The 12,178-nt window shown below is 37.3% G+C and overlaps 1 pseudogene; it reads right to left on the bottom strand.

Moving 5' to 3' along the window:
* Window positions 1–11,060: 11,060 nt before the first annotated feature.
* On the bottom strand, window positions 11,061–11,843 carry LOC120170645 (annotated as a pseudogene).
* Window positions 11,844–12,178: the final 335 nt, after the last annotated feature.

The following is a 12,178-nucleotide window of genomic DNA, read 5'->3' as shown; positions in this document are numbered from 1 at the left end:
AAATTCTTGGATGGGATTAAGTATTGGAGTCATTCTGGACACAAGAAGCCAAAGAAGTTCAATGTCACAGTTGTCAGAGACGAGACGCGCCACAGCAATCGCCGGGAGCCAGAGGGGATTGTGGTCCTCTCGTATGCTTTGCTTGGCGCGTTTGACGACGGGAAGCACAGAGTTTTTACCTCCACCGATAGAGATAGAGCTGCAGTAGGCTTGTGGTTTTGACATTATATGGCTAGAGCAATATATTCGAGACGCTGCCTACCTGCATCCGCGTTATGAAAGTGTCCATTGTTAATTGGTAAGTCAAATGCAATTTTGTTAACATATATACTCCTTTTGGTTTGAAAATGTTTGGTTAAGTACCTAGAATTCAATAATTTGCTGTTTGTAGTTTTAGATGTGTAGGAAGTCTTGTTTGAGCAAATGTTTGGTTTCTGCAGGTTAATCCTTAAGTGAGCTGCGTGAAATGGATGTACGGGGTCACAAGTTGTTGATTCTTGATTCAATAATTGATGAAGAATAAGAATTATTATTATTTTTTGATTGTTTAATTGATTTGTAAAAGATGATTTGTAAATGTTGATTTGTTTAATTGATGTGTACATAATTTGTGTTGAAATGTAATAGTTGATTTGTTGATTTTCAATCTGCTTTATGTTGAAGGCAAAACAGACTATCGCAACGCGAAATGGTTATCGCAACGAGAAAATCGCAATGCGATTTTCATTTCGCATTGCGATTTTCTCGTTGCGATAACCATTTCGCGTTGCGATAGTCAATGAATGTCTTATAAGTGATGACAACTGAACAGATCATAGCAATGTTCAAACTCAAGTTACTAATAATAATTGTTAAAAGTTTATGCATGTTAATCCTCGTTGCCTTTTTTCATTTCGCATTGCGATTCTACGTTGCGATTTGCAGTTCACATTGCGATGGTCAAATGATTGCCTTTCGCAACGCGATTCTGACTTTCGCAACGAGATAATACAGAATCGCAATGCGAGTTTCAAAGTTCGCAACAGGTTTTAGTTTCGCAAGCCAAATTTTTTGTATGTATATATACGCAGCAGCAACAACTCATAACCTAAATCCTAAATCGTAACTCATTCCATCTCCATCTATCACTCTCTCCGGCGACATCCGTTCCAATATCCAACGACATCCTTCCCTATCCGGCAACAGGTCTTAGTTTCGCATCTCGTTTGTTTAGTTACAACCATGAAATCATCTATGTTGATCATGTTGGATAGATTTGTGTTTTGGAGGGTCATGGGAGAATTTTCATGGTGTTTTACAATATATGCCTTTACCCATGAATCTTCAACTAAAACTGTCATTAAAGAAGTTAACTTAGAAACCCTAATGTTACGTGTTTCAAAAAAATTGAATTTAGAGCCCCTAAGTGGATTTAGGCTATCTTATCAGAGAAATGGTAAAGTTATTTGTTAACCGACAATGAAGATGTTGAACGATTTATTGCTTACATTAATGTTTCAAGTGATGATGTTACATTGTATGTTGTTGAACCTAGAAGTAGTATTGTTGGGTCAGTAGGGGTAGTAATCAACTAAGTGGGTCTCAAAACCCACAGCCTTTCTCTAATCCAAATCCAAATCAACTTTCAGCACCAAATTCCGGTTTTCGTATTGACCAATTAGACGATGATGAGCCAAGAGAAAAATTGTGAGTACTAGTCAGTATTCGAAATTTGATCTTGGTCAATACCCGGACTTGATATTGGTCAATACACAAATTTTGATGATGTTTCAGAAGAAGAAACAGACCCTGCGTGTAATGATTTTGATATTGGTCAATACCCGAATTTTGATGATGAAACACCCGTTGTCGGAAGATGTTGTTGATGATAATGAGGAGGAAGTTACGACTGTGAATGAACATGTTGAACATCCATTCTGTAATTCATATAATCCTGAAGAAGAAAAAGAAGAAGAAAAAGTCCCCGAAGAAAAGAAAATGCCAGGGAGTATAACTGGATATGTCAGAATTACTTCAGTTACCGGAAGAAGAGTTGGCAAAGAAAGCAGTTGATTGTTACACAAAAGTTATTCGTATCAAGAAAGATGATTGTTTTGATACAAAGGAAGACTTGAAGATAGCTTTGTATACGAAATGTGTGGAAGATGGCTATCAACTAAAAGTTAAAAATCAAGCAAAGATCGTTTCGAAACAAGGTGTACGATTGACAAAAACTGTACGTGGCGTATGATTGCAAAGAGGATAAAAGATTGCGCAATGTTTCAAGTTAGGACCTTTATTGATAAACATACATGTTCAAGAACCCAAGTTTTTTCCTCACCATAGACAGGCAAACAAAAAAGTGTTGGATGGTTTTCTGGCTGAGTTAATGTTTTTGAATGGCAGGTATATCGGGGACATGAATTATGACTGACATGAATGCTCGGTTCAAGATTAGTATATCATATTCTCAAGCTTGGAGAGCCAAATGTTATTTCTTGGAATTGTTGAGGGGGTCGCCAGAAGCATCGTTTGCCCAACTGCCGGCTTATTGTCATAATTTAAAGCTGAAAAATCCTGGGTCGGTAACTCATATCAAAACAGATAGAGATGGACGCTTTGAGTTGCTGTTTATCGCCATTGGTGCTGCGGTTAGTAAATCAATATAATTCTGTTGACTCATTTCTGTTAGTTACATGCATTTAAAATTTAAATGATTATATTTCTTGTGTATATTATTTTGTAGATTCGTTCGTTTATTACTTGCATGCGCCCAGTTATTATAGTTGACGGAGCACATTTGAAAGGTCGATACCTTGGAGTAAACTTATTAGCAGTAGCCATGGATGCTAACAATGGGATATTGCCAATAGCTTACGGGGTTGGCAAATCTGAAACCTCTGATTCATGGACATGGTTTATGGGGCATCTTAGGGATTGCATAGGTCCTATTAGCAATCTGACAATCATATCCGATAGGGCAAACTCAATTGACAACGTGTTAGAAGGTGTTTCCCAGATGCTTTTCATGGACTTTGTGGTGTTCATTTGTATAGAAATCTAAAATCAAGGTCTGCTGGTATAAAAAGCACAAATGGACATACTGGAAGGCTGTAAGGCTTATCGGGAAGTGGATTTCAATAAGCATATAAACTGTTTAAGACGTTTTGCCTCAGTGTGCTCAAACACTAGAAGATGTCGGGTTTGAAAGATGGTCAAGAGTACATCAACTTGGAGCAAGATATGGTTTCATGACGTCTAATAGTGCAGAATCAATTAACGCTCTAAGTCGTCATTCCCGGAAATTACCCATTACTATGTTAATAGAGTTTTTTCGAGCCTCTATTCAACAGTGGTACTACAAGAAAAGAAACCATGCAGGTATTATTTCTTTGAATTTACAGGAACATTGGGATATATTTTACTAAGTATTATTTATTTAAATTACAGGAACATTGGAACATCGTGTTACACCATGGACTGAAAAAAAGATAACGAAACGTGTTGTGAAGTCAACGTCATGGAGAGTTGAACCATGTTCAAACACTTTGTTTGAAGTACTGGATAATAACTTAAATGGGCTTGTCGATCTAAATGCAAGGACGTGTAGTTGTATGAAATGGCAAACATCTGGTTATCCATGTGGCCATGTTATAAAGTTGCTCTTCATCTAAACCAAGATGATTCAAGCACATACGCTATGGATTGCTACACTACAGAAGTATATCGACAGACTTATGCCGAGATTGTCTACCCTATTTCACATCCTTCTGAGTGGGACATACCAGATGACTTACAAACAGTTTTGCCACCAACCATGGACAGAAGGCTACCTGGCCGACCAAAAAGTCACGATCGTATACCGTCTAAGGGTGAAGAGAAGAAGAGATCGACATGTAGTCGGTGCAAGGAAAGTGGTCATACAAGGTTGACATGTGGATCACCAGTGCCATCACAATCATCTTTTCCTCTAAAAAATATGGATCATCATCAAAATCCAAAGCTCATATGTGTCAAGAAAAAGGCAATCAAATCGCAATCATCTTTAAAATCCCAATCACAACTGGCTTCACCTTTTGGGTCTGTTAACTTAGGTGATTTTTAAATGCAAACGTTGTATTATGTAGATTTTATGTGTGAACTTTTAACATTTTCAGTTAGGCATGTATTAGTAACTTGAGTTTGAAAATTGCTATGATCTGTTCCAGTTCTTATCACTTAATAGGCAATCATCTTAATGTCCATCGCAACGCGGAAATTACTATCGCAATGCGAAATGAAAATCGCAACGAGAGAATCGCAATGCGAAATGAAAATCGCAACGAGGGAATCGCAATGCGAAATGAAAATCGCAACGCGAATTTAATTTCGCGTTGCGATTTTCATTTTCGCGTTGCGATTCTCTCGTTGCGATTTTCATTTCGCATTGCGATAGTACTTTTTGCCTTCAACATAATGCATATTGAAATCAACAAAATCAACCATTACATTTCAATCAATTAAACAAGCACAAATAAGAATTATGTTAACATCAATTAAACAAATCAACTTTTACAAATCACCTTTTACAAATCAATTAAACAATCAAAAAATAAGCAATAATTATTAGAGAAAATAACACTTCTACTATTGAATCAACTTTTGCAGCCATACATCATTTTCACGCAGCTCACTTCTGAGATTAACCTGCATAAACCAAACATTTGCTCAAACAACACTTTCTACACATCTAAAACCTACAAACAGCAAATTATTGAATTCTAGGTACTTAACCAAACATTTTCAAACCACAAGCTATAAACATACCAATTGTTTATGGACATTTTTATAACGCGGATGCAGGTAGGCAGCGTCTCGTATATATCGATCTAGCCATATAATGTCGAAACCACAAGCCTACTGCAGCTCTATCTATATCGGTGGGAGGTAGATACTTTATACTTCCTGTGATCAAACGGTCCAACGCCAAGCATACGAGAGACCACAATCCCCTCTGGGTCCTTTCGTTGTTTGGTGCGGTCTCGTCTCTGCTAACTGTAATATTGAGCTTCTTTGGCTTCTTGTTTCCAGAACGAGTCCAATAATTTATCGCATCCAAGTATTTAGCCAAATAAGATCTCCATCCCTTAATAATATCTCTTAAATCAGCCAATGATATGTAATTTATCATGCTGTCATATACTATTGCCTTAAGGGATGGGATCTGAAGCTCGACGAGAAGCCAATGGTTACGTTCCAAAACAGGGATAAACACCTGCAATCATAAGTAATAATTCATTCATTTGCGCACTTATTTATGAATACCTTTAAACTCAATCTAAAATAAACACTAACCTTATCGACCTCCCACCATGCAGGATAAAGTTTAGCTTGTCCATTGCCCAACGCAAATGATTCATCTCGTTGATTCTTCAAGTGAACTGCGTTAAAAGCCGTCGGCATTATTGTATACCGTGTATTTCTTTTATTTCCTTAAGTTTCCTAATTATTAGTAGACGTGACACCCACGCATCGATATGCTGTTTTACAAAAAAATACATATATTAGTGAATTACATTAATTTTTAAACAAATTAATCAAATGAAAATATAAGAAAAATATAAGACTTACCCCTCCATCGAAATAGCCATTGTCTTCGACCCCTAATAATACGCCCCACCAAGACCGATCAAGCAACAAATATATCATCATTGAGCTTGCATATGTCAGTGAAACACCCCTGGCTTCGCTCGTGTAGATAAAAATCAACTGCGGTCTTAGCCCAAAGGGTGTTATCCAGAATTGTGTCCGGTAGTTGTTTCCTCTCCTCTTCAGATACCGGTATGGTACTGGCCGGTAACTCATACGAGAGCCAACTTGAATCCATCATGTCCGGCACGTCAGAGGTTTCTCAAGAATCCTACATATGACGCCATGTGAATCGGGCTCTTGAATGGTGGGAGGGACCTCTTCAACGATGACAGTGGCCTCTTGAACGGTGGGAGGGGACTCTCGAGGAATGATAGGGGTCTCTTCAACGATAGGAGTGGACTCTTGAGGGATGATAGGCGAGTCGGGCTTCTTCTTGCGGTGTCTTCGCACTATTGGGGTATACGGAGACTTAATAGCACGTGCACGCCGTCTGATGCGTGAACTCTGTCGTGCAAGAAAAACCCGACGTAAAGCATCCACCTTATCGGTCCGCTAAATAAAAATACAAATATCGTAAATAAACAGACATGATATTTAAACAGTGAAAACAAAGATAAATATATTTCAAACTTTCAACCAAAAGACAAAACAAAGACAAATACTAACTTCACAGTGTTAAAGTAAAAAGTTTAGCAGTTTTGGCAGCAACCGAATAAATTTACTAAGCAATCTAAGTGAAATGGTTAATTTAAGTGAAATTACGAGTAAATTTATCATCAAATTAAATATGGAAAATCTTAAACTTACCTCGTTATAGATTATGAACCTCATTCTGCAACGATACTACCATCTCACGTAGAGTGGCAACCTCACCACGTAAAGTAGACACCTCCACACGCCATGCACCATCGTTATCGCGTAGAGTACCGATCTCCTCACGCAAGGCATTGACCTCATCACGTAACTCCCTTGACTCATCCCGTGGAGGTGGAGAACAGGGAGATAGAAGTCGTGGCATCTTTGTCGGTTGCCTATCATGAGGTGATGGTGGAGAAGAGACTCGATGATGTGACGGGATAGTGATGGCTCTCGTTGTAGAGGTGTATAGTCGGGTCGATCAGGTGATGGCTCTGGGTGAGGTGATGGCTCTCGAAGTGGAGGAAGTGGAGGCTGCTCATCATTCGTGCCATCAAAAAAACGCTGACTAGCTTGCCACCAATCAGTGGCAAGCTCAGCCTCCGTGGGTGTCAGTCTCATTAATGGAGTGTTGGCCTCCTAATAATATAAAAACTAAAACAAAGTTAAACGTCTACTATTAATAACTTGTTTATATATAGTATTTGTGTTAACTTACATTATTTATTGTCGCATATGGTATTAAGTCTTCCCAATCCAACATACGTTTCCTCTTCCAGGAAATAGCCCTAGGAATATCATCTGAGGATTTTAATGCATATGTCCGCATGCTGGGGAAAGCCTCGAATATCCAAATCTACAAACAATATAATAACAAACATTAGTAATTGATAAATAATTAATTATAATTTTGAAAACATTATATAGAAATTCTTACCTTAAAGGCCCAAACAAAGCCTGACAAAGTTTATTTCGACCCATCGCCCCGCAAACTTTTGCGGTCATCAAAGGCAGACGACAACTTAGTCCAGGTAGCTTTCCATATATACGAACCCCACGGAAACAGATTCCATGCATTTAGGTCCTCTACCAATAATATTAGCTCCTGAGGAATAGGTTGTCTGGCCTCTCTGCCTAGAAAGCCGGCATACAAAAGTAGTAGAAGGCATACTCGGACAACATGACGTCATTCATCCGAGTAAAACCATCTTTCTTATTAAACAATTTCTTCATGTCGTCGACGTGTAAGTTCGGCTTCTCTATTGACTCATCAGGAAAAACCCTGGATAACCATGATGGGCGGGTGATATGACGAGTGTACCGCCTACATCATCGTGTCCGAATCGTAGACCAGTGATTAAGCAGAACTCCTTCCGCCCAAACAAGTATACGCCGGTGGAAAATGAAACCATATCTCTTCCTCACCACGTTGTATACTGTCGGGTAGATCGCTAGTCATGGTCTGAAGCCACAAATGGGTCAAACTAGCATCTCCACCCGGATGATGTACTCTCAGCCATGGCCCGAAGCAGGTTTCTTCAAACAATTTTCTTTGTGCAGGTGAAAGCTTCGAAGCAATTGTAGTGGCTAGGCTAACTTTATTCCTTAATGTCAATGAAGCCGAAAAAAATTTCTACAAAAAACAATAAACATACCAAGTTAGATATACCAAAAATTACACTGTCAAGATATACCAAAAACAAAACAATAAACATAAATAGTAGTTTATTCTTGAAACTAAAATTGCAACACTGTTTCTGTCTTTTGTTGAAATGAAAATCGCAACGAGATAATGAGAATCGCAACGCGGAAATGACTATCGCAACGCGAAATGACTATCGCGACCAGACAATCGCAACGCGAAATGAAAATCGCAACCGCGAAATTAAAATCGCAACGCAAAATGAAAATCGCAACGCGAAATGAAAATCGCAATGCGATTTTGGTTTCGCGTTGCGATTTTTATTTCGCGTTGCGATAGTCATTTCCGCGTTGCGATTCTCATTCTCGAAACTATTCTTCTTCTGCATTACTTCAACCAAAAGACAAAGCAAAGACAAATACAAACTTCACAGGCTAAACAGTTTAGCAGTATTGGCAGCAATCGAATGAATTTAATAAGAAATCTAAGTGAAATGGTTAATCTATTATTGAAATTACCAGTAAACTTATCATCAATCTCAATATGAAAAACCTAAAATAATGCAAAAATTTAAAAATAAAAATAAAAAAATAACCCTCGGAGGTTGATTTTCCATTTCTGAATGATTGTGAGGGATTTTTGACTGTGAATGGTTGTGAGGGATTTCGCGGCGGACGATGGGGACGGATTTCGCCATAGAGAGTGAGAGATGGAGATGGACTGAGTGTTGTTTTTGGGTTTGAGGTTATGAGTTGCGAGTACTGTGGACGGTTCATTTTCCGATTTATTAAGAAAAAATACGTGTTTGGAATTTGAAAAAAAAATACGCGTTAATACGAATGGCGCTAAGTAAATCGCGTTGCGAAAGTTAGTATCGTGTTGCGAAAGTAAGTATCTCGTTGCGATTTTTTATTATCGCATTGCGATAGTCAGTATCGCATTGCGATTTTCCCAATTCGATTTGCGATTTACTTATTCGCATTGCGAATTTCCCAATTCGCGTTGCGATTTACTTATTCGCATTGCGAATTGGGAAAATCACAACGATACTGTAGACCATCGCAACGCGATTTTCAACTATCGCATTGCGAAAATGCAACGCGAATTTGCGATAATGGAGATCGCGTTGCGAATTAGCGATCGCATTGCGATTTTGTTGGTCATTTTGGCAAATCCGGAAAAAGTTGGTTAAAATCGTATATTATATGAGATTTTTGGTCACTGAGGTTATTTTCTCATTTTTTTATATTACGTGGCTGTTTTTTATTGGGCAAGGAGTTTAGAAACTAATTGGGCTTCTTTAGCCCAAATCAAATATTAGATTGTTGAGTTTTTTTTAAAATCTATTTTAATTTAATTGTTTAAAAAATTATATAGTCACCGGTATCTGATCTATAGATCGACTAATCTGGATTGAGTACTGCAAAGTCAAGGGTGACTCTACTAACCCAATTTCCTCCATTTACAATTATTAGGATTCAAACCACTAAACTTATTTAAGAAATCTACTACCTTGTGTCACTAGATCAAGTAGTTCTTGTTATCGTTTAAATTTAATTTATTGTATATTATATTGATTAGTTTTGATAATAATTATATTAATATATTAATTATAATTTATAATTTATATACTAATCTTATTCATTTTCTTATTTTTTTTGAGTTAATTATATTGACTTTTACCTCTTATACTTAAATTTTAAAAAGATATTTAAAAAATTTCAATTATGGAGCTCGGTAATTAAGAAAATATTGATATTCTTTGAAGTTTTAAGGTTAAGCATCATGGATATAAGCATAGAAGAGTGTAGAAAGATATTTATGATGATAGAGTATTACCCTTGTTGAGAGTTAAATTCAAGACTTCCCGCTTATTAAATGAGTGTTCTAACCAACCGAGCTACGAGAGTTAATTAATAAATTTAACACGAGCTAATTAATAAATGTAACACGAGTTAGAGTATAAGAAATATATTTTAGATGAGAGATAAGCTAACTTATTCATAGATTCAAATAAGGTTATTCTTTGAAACGAATTTTAAAAGTATTATATGGTACATTATTGTTTGTAAGATTTATAAGATGAGAGATACTTTGTTATTGATGAGAGTTGAACTCAAGAGTTAAACAAGTGCTCTAACCATATGAGCTATAAGAGCTAATAAGTAAATATGACACGAGTGAAAGTATAAGAAATATATTTAAGATGAGAGATGCAATAGCTTGTTCATAGTTTCAAATAAAGTTATTCTTTAAAATTCTTTACCTAAAGTGCTCTTTAAAAGTATTGTATGGTACATTATTGTTTTGAAAGATACTTAAGATAAGATAAGAGAGTAACACTTTGCTTTTATTGAGTGTTAAGCTCAAGACCTCCCGCATACTAAATGAGTGCTCTAACCAACGGAGTTACAAGAGCGAGCTAATAAATTTATCATTAATTAAAGTTTAGAAAGATATTTATGATTATAGAGTAATAATTTTTTCTTGTTGAGAGTTAAACTCAAGACCTCTCACTTACTACACGAGTGCTCTAACCAACTGAGCTACAATAGCTAATTAATAAATTTAACAGAAGTTAAGAGTCTAAAAAATATATTTCATGAGAGATGAGGTAACTTGTTCATAGATTCAAATAAAACTATACTTTAAAATTCTTTATCTAAAATGTGCTCTTTAAAAGTATTGTATGTTACACTTTTGTTTAAAAGATATTTAAGATGAGAGAGTGACACTTTGTTCTTGTTGAGAGTTGAACTCAAAACCTCTTACATACTAAACGGATACTCTAATCAACTTAATTACAAGAGCTAATTTATGAATCTAACCTGAGTTAGAGTCCAAAAATGATATTTAACATGATAGAGGAGATAGCTTGTATATAGACTAAAAAAGGTTATATGAGATATAACAAATCAACACTTTCTCCCTTGCTAAATGGGTCCAACACTTGATTCTTGTTGTTATCTACATGATGTAAGAGGAAGGCTATAGATAACAATTTAGAGGCCAAAAAGGAAATGAATGTAGACAAAGCTTTCTACCATTATTGCATAGCATTACAATATACAACCAGCTCAAAACATTTCTAAAACTAGCATCGATCAAATCTTTATATTCCAACCTCAAATGTCGACTAACTAAAAGATTTGATGAACATTTAAAACCATTTTTAGAAGTTCCAGATAGAAGTAGGAAAAGCTAGCTCTTCTTCATAAGAGTGATCATCATGAACTTGGAAGCTGGACTCAACTCTCCATGCATGTCAATCATAGCGACCCAGTTGAAATTATTCTCTGCGAATGCTGCAAAATCATCGTAATCTTTCATTGATGAATCCATTGCTGTTGAACTTTCTATATTATCGTTATCATCATCTGATTCTTCAGATTTCTTTTCTTCCTTCTTTATCCCCAGCTGCTGAAGAAACTCATGCAGATCAATCTGCGGCTTCTCCTGCGAAACCTCGACGTCTTTCTCCTTCCTCCGATGATCTTCTGATGAAGACGAGCTCGGTTTCGAAACCCCATTTTGCTTGAGTTCTTGGAGCCGCTGGTGAATAACATGAACGCTCGGTTGAGCGTTGATGTTGAGCAAACCGGTAGAAGAAGGGAACATTGAGATGAAGTTCTTGGAAGGGATCCACTTGAACTTGCGCACTCTGTTGGACGGGTTATTGATCGGGACTTGTTGAAGGTGGGGAGGTTAAGGTAAGCTTCGGAGCCGTAGAGTCGCCTCGCCGCCTCGTCGTACGCCATGGCGGCTTCCTCCGCGGTGGCGAAAGAGCCCAACCAGAGGCGGTTTCGTTTCTCGGGCTTTCGTATTTCGGCCACCCATTTGCCCCAGGTGCGTTGGCGGACGCCTCGGTACTGGCAGGAAGCGTTTTGAGGGCCGCCTTTGCTCGGGTTGGACCTTTCTTCCACGGCTTCAATGGCGATCGTTTGTAGGTGTCCATGGGGAGGAAGAAGATGATAAGAGTGGAGTTGAGTGAGTGAAGCATGGGAGTGAAAGGCGCGGGATTTGTAGGCAATGGGAGAAAGGTGTATTTTGGTTTAAATGTTTTCACGTTCATTCAAGCTCTTGTGACCGTTAGCAGGAGCCAGAAATATTTTTTCAAGATTTTGTCAATGGAAACCCGATATTAATTCATTTTAGACCGGAAACAAGATTCAATTCATTTTCTAGTTAAAATTATTTGGGTAAAGTACACAACTGGTTCCTTGACTATAAGATACTGATTTATTGAGTCCATCGACTATTAAAAGTTACAAAATGGTCCTCTGATTATAC

The sequence above is a fragment of the Hibiscus syriacus genome, unplaced genomic scaffold (genome assembly GCF_006381635.1).
Source record: "Hibiscus syriacus cultivar Baekdansim isolate YM2019G1 unplaced genomic scaffold, ASM638163v2 tig00111783_pilon, whole genome shotgun sequence".
NCBI classification, from domain to species: domain Eukaryota; kingdom Viridiplantae; phylum Streptophyta; class Magnoliopsida; order Malvales; family Malvaceae; genus Hibiscus; species Hibiscus syriacus.
Note: the sequence above shows the minus strand (reverse complement) of the source record. Positions and strands in the feature narration are given on the sequence as shown.